The sequence below is a fragment of the Oncorhynchus nerka genome, linkage group LG10 (genome assembly GCF_034236695.1).
Source record: "Oncorhynchus nerka isolate Pitt River linkage group LG10, Oner_Uvic_2.0, whole genome shotgun sequence".
In the NCBI taxonomy this organism is placed as follows: domain Eukaryota; kingdom Metazoa; phylum Chordata; class Actinopteri; order Salmoniformes; family Salmonidae; genus Oncorhynchus; species Oncorhynchus nerka.
The window spans coordinates 61,338,689-61,347,396 of record NC_088405.1 but is presented as its reverse complement, the minus strand read 5'-3'; the positions used below and the strand labels follow the sequence as shown (position 1 = coordinate 61,347,396).

The 8,708-nt window shown below is 39.6% G+C and overlaps 1 long non-coding RNA gene across 1 annotated transcript; it reads left to right on the top strand.

Annotated features, from left to right (window-relative positions):
* The first annotated feature begins 4,855 nt into the window (after positions 1-4,855).
* On the top strand, positions 4,856-8,446 carry LOC115136444 (uncharacterized). Its single transcript, XR_003864625.2, has 2 exons — positions 4,856-4,997; positions 5,360-8,446. It is a non-coding gene; the product is annotated as an uncharacterized LOC115136444 (long non-coding RNA).
* The last annotated feature ends 262 nt before the right edge of the window (positions 8,447-8,708 follow it).

Here is an 8,708-nt window from a genome sequence, read left to right as displayed (position 1 = left end):
AGACCACTACAAAATTATCAGTTTCTTTGGTTTTACTATTTACAGGTATGCTGGATAAAATGAAAATGTTGGTTTTATTCCATAAACTACTGACAACATTTCTCCCAAATTCCCAATAAAAATATGATCTGTTCTGAATGAATGCTATTCAATCGATCACTGCCCGCACCTGCTCGCCCGTCCAGCATCACTACTCTGGACCGCTCTGACTTAGAATACGTGGACAACTACAAATACCTGGGTGTCTGGTTACTGTAAACTCTCCTTCCAGACTCACATTAAGCATCTCCAATCCAAAATTAAATATAGAATCTGCTTCCTATATTGCAACAAAGCATCCTTCACTCATGCTGCCAAACATACCCTTGTAAAACTGACCATCCTACCAATCCTTGACTTCGGTGATGTCATCTATAAAATAGCCTCCAACACTCTACTCAACAAACTGAATGCAGTCTATCACAGTGACATCCGTTTTGTCACCAAAGCCCCATACACTACCCACCATTGCGACCTGTAAGCTCTCGTTGGTTGGCCCTCGCTTCATACTCATCGCCAAACCCACTGGCTACAGGTTATCTACAAGTCTCTGCTAGGTAAAGCCCCGCCTTATCTCAGCTCACTGGTCACCATAGCAGCACCCACTCGTAGCACGCGCTCCAGCAGGTATATCTCACTGGTCACCCCCAAAGCCAATTCCTCCTTTGGTCGTCTTTCCTTCCAGTTCTCTGCTGCCCATGACTGGAACGAATTGCAAAAATCTCTGAAGCTGGAGACTCACATCTCCCTCACCAGCTTACAGATCACTGCACCTGTACATAGCCCATCCATTTGCTACTTTGCACCCCAGTATCTCTACCTGCACATTCATCTTCTGCCGATCTACCATTCCAGTGTTTAAATGCTATGTTGTAATTACTTCGCCACCATGGCCTATTTATTTCCTTAACTCCTTTATCTTACCTCATTTGCACTCACTGTATATAGACTTTTTGTTTTCTTTTGTTCTACTGTATTATTGACTGTATGTTTTGTTTATTCCATGTGTAACTCTTATGTGTCGAATTGCTACGCTTTATCTTGGCCAGGTCGCAGTTGCAAATGAGAACTTGTTCTCAACTAGCCTACCTGGTTAAATAAAGGTGAAATAAAATAAATAAATTGTCATTTAGAGCATTTCTTTGCAGAAAATCACAACTGGTCAAAATAACAAAAGATGCAGTGTTGTCAGGTGCTTCTACACCTGCATTGCTTGCTGTTTGGGGTTTTAGGCTGGGTTTCTGTAAAGCACTTTGAGATATCAGCTGATGTAGGAAGGGCTAAATAAATAAATTTGATTTGATGTCAGACCTCGAATAATGCAAAGAAAATACATTCATTTTCGTAAATGCGACATAGGCTGATGCGGTAGATTGAGACTCATCCAATGTGAAAGAGATATCTCTAGCTTAAACTGACTGGTGCGTCAATTGGGTTATTGTAATGATTTTCACCGAAAATGTACAACTACGGCATTAACGTCTACCAGTTTTATATAAAAGAAAATACTAACCATTACTGAATGATTCTGAAAAGTCTCGCTTTAGTTTCTAGCCACAAGCATAAACAAACTACCTGGGGAGGGCTCATGAGAAAGACTGACTGAACTGAATCCGTTCGTCCCAACTCAACTCACTGCACGACATATAAAATACATTTTTGCCACCAGGCGTGTCCATATAGCCTCTCCCTTCTAGTTATCATGCTAGCTAGCCCGACTGCAACATTCAAAATAATAGTGCTTGCACTAATAACAACCAAGTTTAATCTTAGCGACTGTCTTAAACAGTCCAAACAACATCTAGGTCTGTTAGAAGAACACAACATTTATTTTGACATTTACAGGCCAGTCATTACGGAATTCTAGTCTCTCAGCCTGTTTAATTGGCTTTGTTGCTCACGTTAGCATTACTAGCTAGCTAAACCTGCTGCATCTGAAATAAAGTGTTTTCATGATACCAGACAAATACAGCCTCAGCGACTGTCCAAGCCACCATCCAACAACATTGAAGGCCTATTGGAACTAATAAAAAGCATGACATTTACAAGTAATTCAATATGACAATATAGGCTATTTGGGAAAGGACACAATTGCTGCCGGAGCTGCAACCCTGGTGGGAGTGGTTTTGCCGAATGGAATCATGGTAGTTTGAGCCTTGAACAACAGAAAAATATTGGAGCAAAATGACTAAATATCATAGGTTTAAAAATATTTACAGATGTTATTAGACAAAGACAACCACAGAAACATATAGCAGGGAGTTGATCAGAAAACTGCAGACTGGTTATATAGTTAGCTGTAAATGACTGTCCAAATTTCTTCATAGTCATCTCAGGGATTCTATTTGAAAATGTCAGAGAAGCAATTTCTGGTTTTGCCCATCAATAAGCAGTCAATAGACATGAAATCCAAAAATTACACTAAAATGGTGCAGGACATCACTAAATACTTTATAACAACCCAAATGTTAAAAGTGGAGGCGTTGTCCTTTTAAGTATTTACTTCAACCAAACAGTGTTTTAAGAGAGGGAAGTGAATGTTCTGAGGAAGTGTTTTTTCTTTTAGATGTTAACTGACTGTTCGCACTCACACACCCTGTGAAATGAAGCTGTGAGTTTATTTATGTGTCTCTGACACATTAAAACCTACAAATGTTCAGTTGTCATGGATGAAGCTGCTTAAAACATTGGCCATTCATTTTTGCCATTTCGTAGTATCGCCTCAAATAAGGGAATTATATAAGTTAAAAAGCAGGCAACTGAAAGATAACAGTGGAAGCTGCTAACCTGTACCTGACTACACATTCATTTTGACAGTTGTATGATTGCGGTATCATTGATTTTAAAAAATCACCAGGATAATAAGCAGGGTAACTCTATAGCTATTTTGACCTTCTATGGTTCAATATACAGTGCATTCGGAAAGTAATTTTCACATTTTGTTACGTTACACCTTTATTCTAAAATGGATTTAGAAAATACACACAACCCATAATTACAAAGCACAAACAGGTTTTTAGACTTTTTTTGCAAATGTATTAAAAATAAAATCCGAAATATTACATGTACATAAGTATTCAGGGGGCTCCCGAGTGGCACAGCAGTCTAAGGCACTGCGTCACAGTGCTAGAGGTGCCACTGCAGACACCTTGGTTTGACTCCAGACTGTATCACAACCGGCTGTGATTGGGAGACCCATAGGACGGCGCACAATTGGCCCAGCATCATCCGGATTTGGCCGGTGTAGGCCGTCATTGTCAATAAAAATATGTTCTTAACTGACTTGCCTAGTTAAATAAAGGTTAAATATAAAATTCAGACCCTTTAGTCAATGGTGGTCACACCAGTTACTGACTGGTTTTCTGAACCACGCCCTTAAAGGTATCTGTGAACAACAGATGCATATCTGTATTCCCAGTCATGTGAAATCCATAGATTAGGGCCTATTGAATGTATTTCAATTGACTGACTTCCTTATACGAACTGTAACTCAATCAAATATTTTAAAATGTTGCATTTTGTGCTTATATTTTTGTTCAGTGTATATTATATTACTTGCATGAATGTCATGGTGCGGCCAGTTCCTTATGTACACCACCCCATTCACTCCTACAGACAGCGAGGCTTGTGGCCATGCTTTGCTATACGGTATACTGGACACAAATAATATAAAACGAAACATGAAACAACTGCGACGATTTTTTCCCATGACTGGGCAGGGGCGCAGCCATGGGTGAGCTTTGCAGGGCAGGCTCACCCACTTTGGAGCCAGGCCCAGCCGATCAGAATCTGTTTTTCCGTGCAAAAGGCCTTTATTACAGAGAAATACTCCTCAGTTTCATCAGCTGTCTGGGTGGCTTGTCTCAGATGATCCCACGGGTGAATAAGCCACATGTGGAGGTCCTGGGCTGCCGTGGTTACATGTGGCCTGCGGAAGTGAGGCCGGTTGGACGTACTACCAAATTCTCTAAAAACACGTTGGGGGCAGTTTATGGTAGAGAAATTAACATTCCTGCAGTTAGCATGCCAATTGCACGCACCCTCAAGACATCTGTTGCATTGTGTTGTGTGGCGCAACTCCACATTTTAGAGTGGCCTTTTATTTTCCCCAGCACAAGGTGCACCTGTGTAATGATCACACTGTTCAATCAACTTCTTGATATGCCAGGTCAGGTGGAGGGATTATCTTGGCAAAGGAGAAATGCTCACTAACGGGGATGTAATCAAATTTTTGTACACAATTTGAGAGAAATACGCTTCTTGAATGTATGGAGCATTTCTGGGATCTTTAATTTCAAGTCATGAAACATGGGACCAACACCTTACGTGTTGTGTTCATATTTGTGTTTAGTATAATTAAGTACCAAGACTTGTGTTGTGTTGAATCTGACATGTTGACACAAACACGACCCACACTATCACCAGGGCATTGAGTCCCTGTAATGTTATTGCATTGCATTGACAAATAGTACTTCAATGACTGGAAACAAATAAGCAATCTATTGTTTGTCACAATAGCTGTGGACTGAACAGTGAACACAGGAGAATGAAAAACATAAAGTGTGCTTTTACTTTCATCAAGAGATCATTTGCTTTCCACGCTATATGCATGGATCTCTGAAACTGAATTGACAAAGTGACTTAAATAATGGAATACTTTGTCAAACTATGCAATTGGCCTTAACTAAATTTCAAACTGCCAACTGAAGCATTTCACAACCATGACATGTTGTCACTTTGCTTTCAGATATTTCCTGCTAGCTAGCCTTGCCGCTATCTTCCTCATTTTAGCTTCCTCTTTGTGTCAAGGCTTAGTTATTAACGATCAGACGTGCTGTTAGATGCACAGTATCATCAGCGTCTCTGTCCCTGTTTGGTCAAAGGAGAGAACTCGACGAAGAAATCATTGGGGCATGCACTAAACATCCACCTTTTCAACTAGAGGTCCGGTCACAAAGGTATGACATGATATTGTTTCATGGTTTTATTGATAATTCATTCAATTGACATAACAAATCTGTACAACTTTGGAATACATTATACAGTATAATGTATTGATATTTCCAAATGTAATGGCTCTTTGGTTATTGTTTCTATTGGATTTGTGGTTTCACAAAAAATATCAATGGAACTGTTATCTACCCTAAACAAACATTTGATAGTGGGATGTCCTGGATACTCCACTGGTTACAGTCAAGTACACCAAAATAAAAAAGGTAATCAGGACAAAACATCACCTGGAGCCTGGAGGTAAATGTTTGGTCAGGGAGTATTTGAATGTTTAAACATTACACAAATTTCCATTATTTCCTTACTACAGGCTCGTCTGCAACTGTGAGAGAAGGCCCCCCACTTAGTGTATTTGACAAGCTGAGTTGGACACTCAGTATGACAGGGTGTCAGTTTGTCAAATACCCCAAGTGAGGGGTCACTTGTCTGCTGAGCATCTCCCACCAGACTGACTTCAAAGAAGATCACTTCATAAACCTTCAAGTGACATTCACTGTTACCCCGTTAGACTTTCTCAGGCAAAACATTTGATTGTGTGAAAATGTGCTGTGATAGTGTACATGATCCTGCACTGTCACTAATGTCTCATGGATTTGTGTAAGTTTGTATGATGACACTTGGTACACTGTGTAACAAATGTGTGTGTCCCTGTTTTAAATACTGTACTGGGTAAACTTAAGGTCCCTAGCATATGTAAAGACGATGTGTATAGACAAATACATAGAAATGGAATAGAGATTGCATTTCTACAGGTAACTTTTCATCAGGTTTCTAAGCACTTTTTGTAGGCCTAAATTAAGTACATAAGGGTGACTGACCCACTACCGATGTCAAGTAATCACTGTGTGACAGACTGGTATGGTGAGCGATGGCACATTGTTCTACAATGCGCAGCACATTGGTTATCATGGAAGAAATTAAAGGAGAGTTTATTCTAATATTGAACAAAATGTTGCTTTAAATTAAGGGAGATATAGAGCAGTTGGAGATATAGAGCAGTTGGAGATATAACTTATTTATAGGGCGGCAGGTTTCCTAGCGATTTGAGCCTTAGACCTGAGCCAACGAGGTGAAAAATCTGTCGACGTGCCCTTGAGCAAGGCACTTAACCCTAAATGCTCCAGGGTTGCTTTTGATAATGGCAGACCTTGGCTGTGACCACACTTTGAGGGTGTTTCAGGGAGAGATGGTATATGCACATTTACAATTCACACATGCTTATTAACGTGTGAAATAGGACAAATATAAGCACGCACCAAATGATTATTTATCTTGCAATCTATGCTTTTACAAGGCCTATTATTATGTTCAATAACCTGCCTTTGGATATTTCTGTAAAATACCACCCTTTATCTGTCAGACCCACATGCCTTCCTGTGCTCACAAAGCCACATGCGCTTGAGTAAGAGCGGATGTCTGTACTATCTTGTGATTTAGATAGCAGTGTTTGACTCACATACTGCATAGCAACGGCAGTCAATAAATATGGATCGATTGACTGATTTATTTTGAAAAAAAATGCAACCCGGGGGATAACACATTAAAGCTAAATTAACTTGTTTCCAACGTAGTCCCAGATGGAATATACAAAATGCAGATAACACATAAAAAAATAGTAATCCCTACAGTACATGGAGCTATCTATCACCCATCATTATCATTTGTCATCAACACTGAATATCATTGTAATCTACCGACATGGTACCAAAACAACCCAGTATCACTACACTACACTGGGTGTACAAAACATTTTGCAAGTGAATCCAGGTGAATGCTATGATCCCCTATTGATGTGAATTTTTACATCCATTTCAATCAGTGTAGATGAAGGGGAGGAGACAGGTTGACGAAGGATTTTTAAGCCTTGAGACAATTGAGACTTGGATTGTGTATGTGTGCCATTCATAGGGTGAATGGGCAAGACAAATGTAAGTGTCTTTGAGCAGGGTATGGTAGTAGATTCCAGGCTCACCTGATTATGTCAAGAACTGTAATGCTGCTGGGTTTTTCACACCCAACAGTTTCCCATGTGTATCAAGAATGGTCCACCACCCAAAGGACATCAAGCCAACTTGTGGAACGCTTTCAACACCTTGTAAAGTCCATTCCCCGACTAATTGAGGCTGTTCTGAGGACTCCTGTGTGAACTAGGGCTTTACTACTCCTGTATGAGAGGACAAAAAATGTAACAAAAACAAATATGGGACTGAGTCACAAAATTCAACAACCAAGACTTTACTCATTATAGCTTATTCAGTCATTATCATCATTTCACTTTAATGGGAATAGTGTTGCTTGCCACATTGTGATAAAGAAGCAGATGCATTCTGTCACATGTTTGTTTATTATTAATTTGTCAGTTGCTGATTTAATGATTACTCTACTCAACACTCCTTTTATTCTGGTAAATTACCTCAGCTAAATAGAAAATGTCACATATGGGCTATACCTGTTTATGACTGTTGTTTTTAAGTGCATAATTTCTGTGCAGTCTTTAAAGCCACAGTCTGTATTTTTCTGTAATTATAAATAATTAAATATATTTAGATTTTGCAGAGTAGGCTTTGACTTATTAAGATTAGTAACCTACAACCGTCTTACCCTACCAAAATACCAAGGACCTAGAACCTCAACTTGTTCATATGTTCATATCTGGGCGGCAGGGTAGCCTAGTGGTTAGAGCGTTGGAGTAGTAACCGGAAGGTTGCAAGTTCAAACCCCCTGAGCTGACAAGGTACAAATATGTCATTCTGCCCCTGAACAGGCAGTTAACCCACTGTTCCTAGGCTGTCATTGAAAATAAGAATTTGTTCTTAACTGACTTTTATTTTTTGTTGTCCACTGGAGAATTCCTTCACACATATAGCTTCAAGAAGTCCCTGTTACAGCTCTCAATTTGAGTCCCTGTTACAGCTCTTACTCTCTACTGTTACACTGGTGACAGAGTTGGGATTTGTCCCGTCTTTCTCAGGCATCAGGGAAGTGTTCTCCGGTTCAAAGGCAGGGTTTTGTGCTTGAGTACTTTTGTGCTTGAGAGAGGGGGAATACTGTAACAGGTGTACAGTATTTGAATGTTGTACTGCCTCACAGAGGTCCAGGTTTTTGTGGCAGGCTGCAGACTGTTAGGCACTCATCTCTGCACCGTAGGGGATACAGTTCAGTCCCCCTTACAGCTTTCACTCTCTCCTGTTAAACTCTATCACCTCTTGTATCTTTCTCATATAGGTGATGAATTAGTCTTTGATTAAATGCAAATCAACTGCATAATGATCAGCATGACATCTATGCCCTGGGGGTGTACGGCTACCATGGCCAGATTATCTAATTGACTTATTATTAAAATAAAATGCAAATGAAATAAAATAAAATGCAAATGAATTACTTAAAAATCATACAATGTGATTTTCTGGATTTTTGTTTTAGATTCCGTCTCTCACAGTTGAAGTGTACCTATGATAAAAATTACAGACCTCTACATGCTTTGTAAGTAGGAAAACCTGCAAAATCGGCAGTGTATCAAATACTTGTTCTCCCCACTGTATGTCTGTGCACTGTTGATTATGCAAGTTTGAACAATTTTTTCATCGGATGATCATCCAAATTGGCATAATTGTAAGTGTTGGCTGCCACTTGTTTTATATATTTATAAGGAAGTCTTT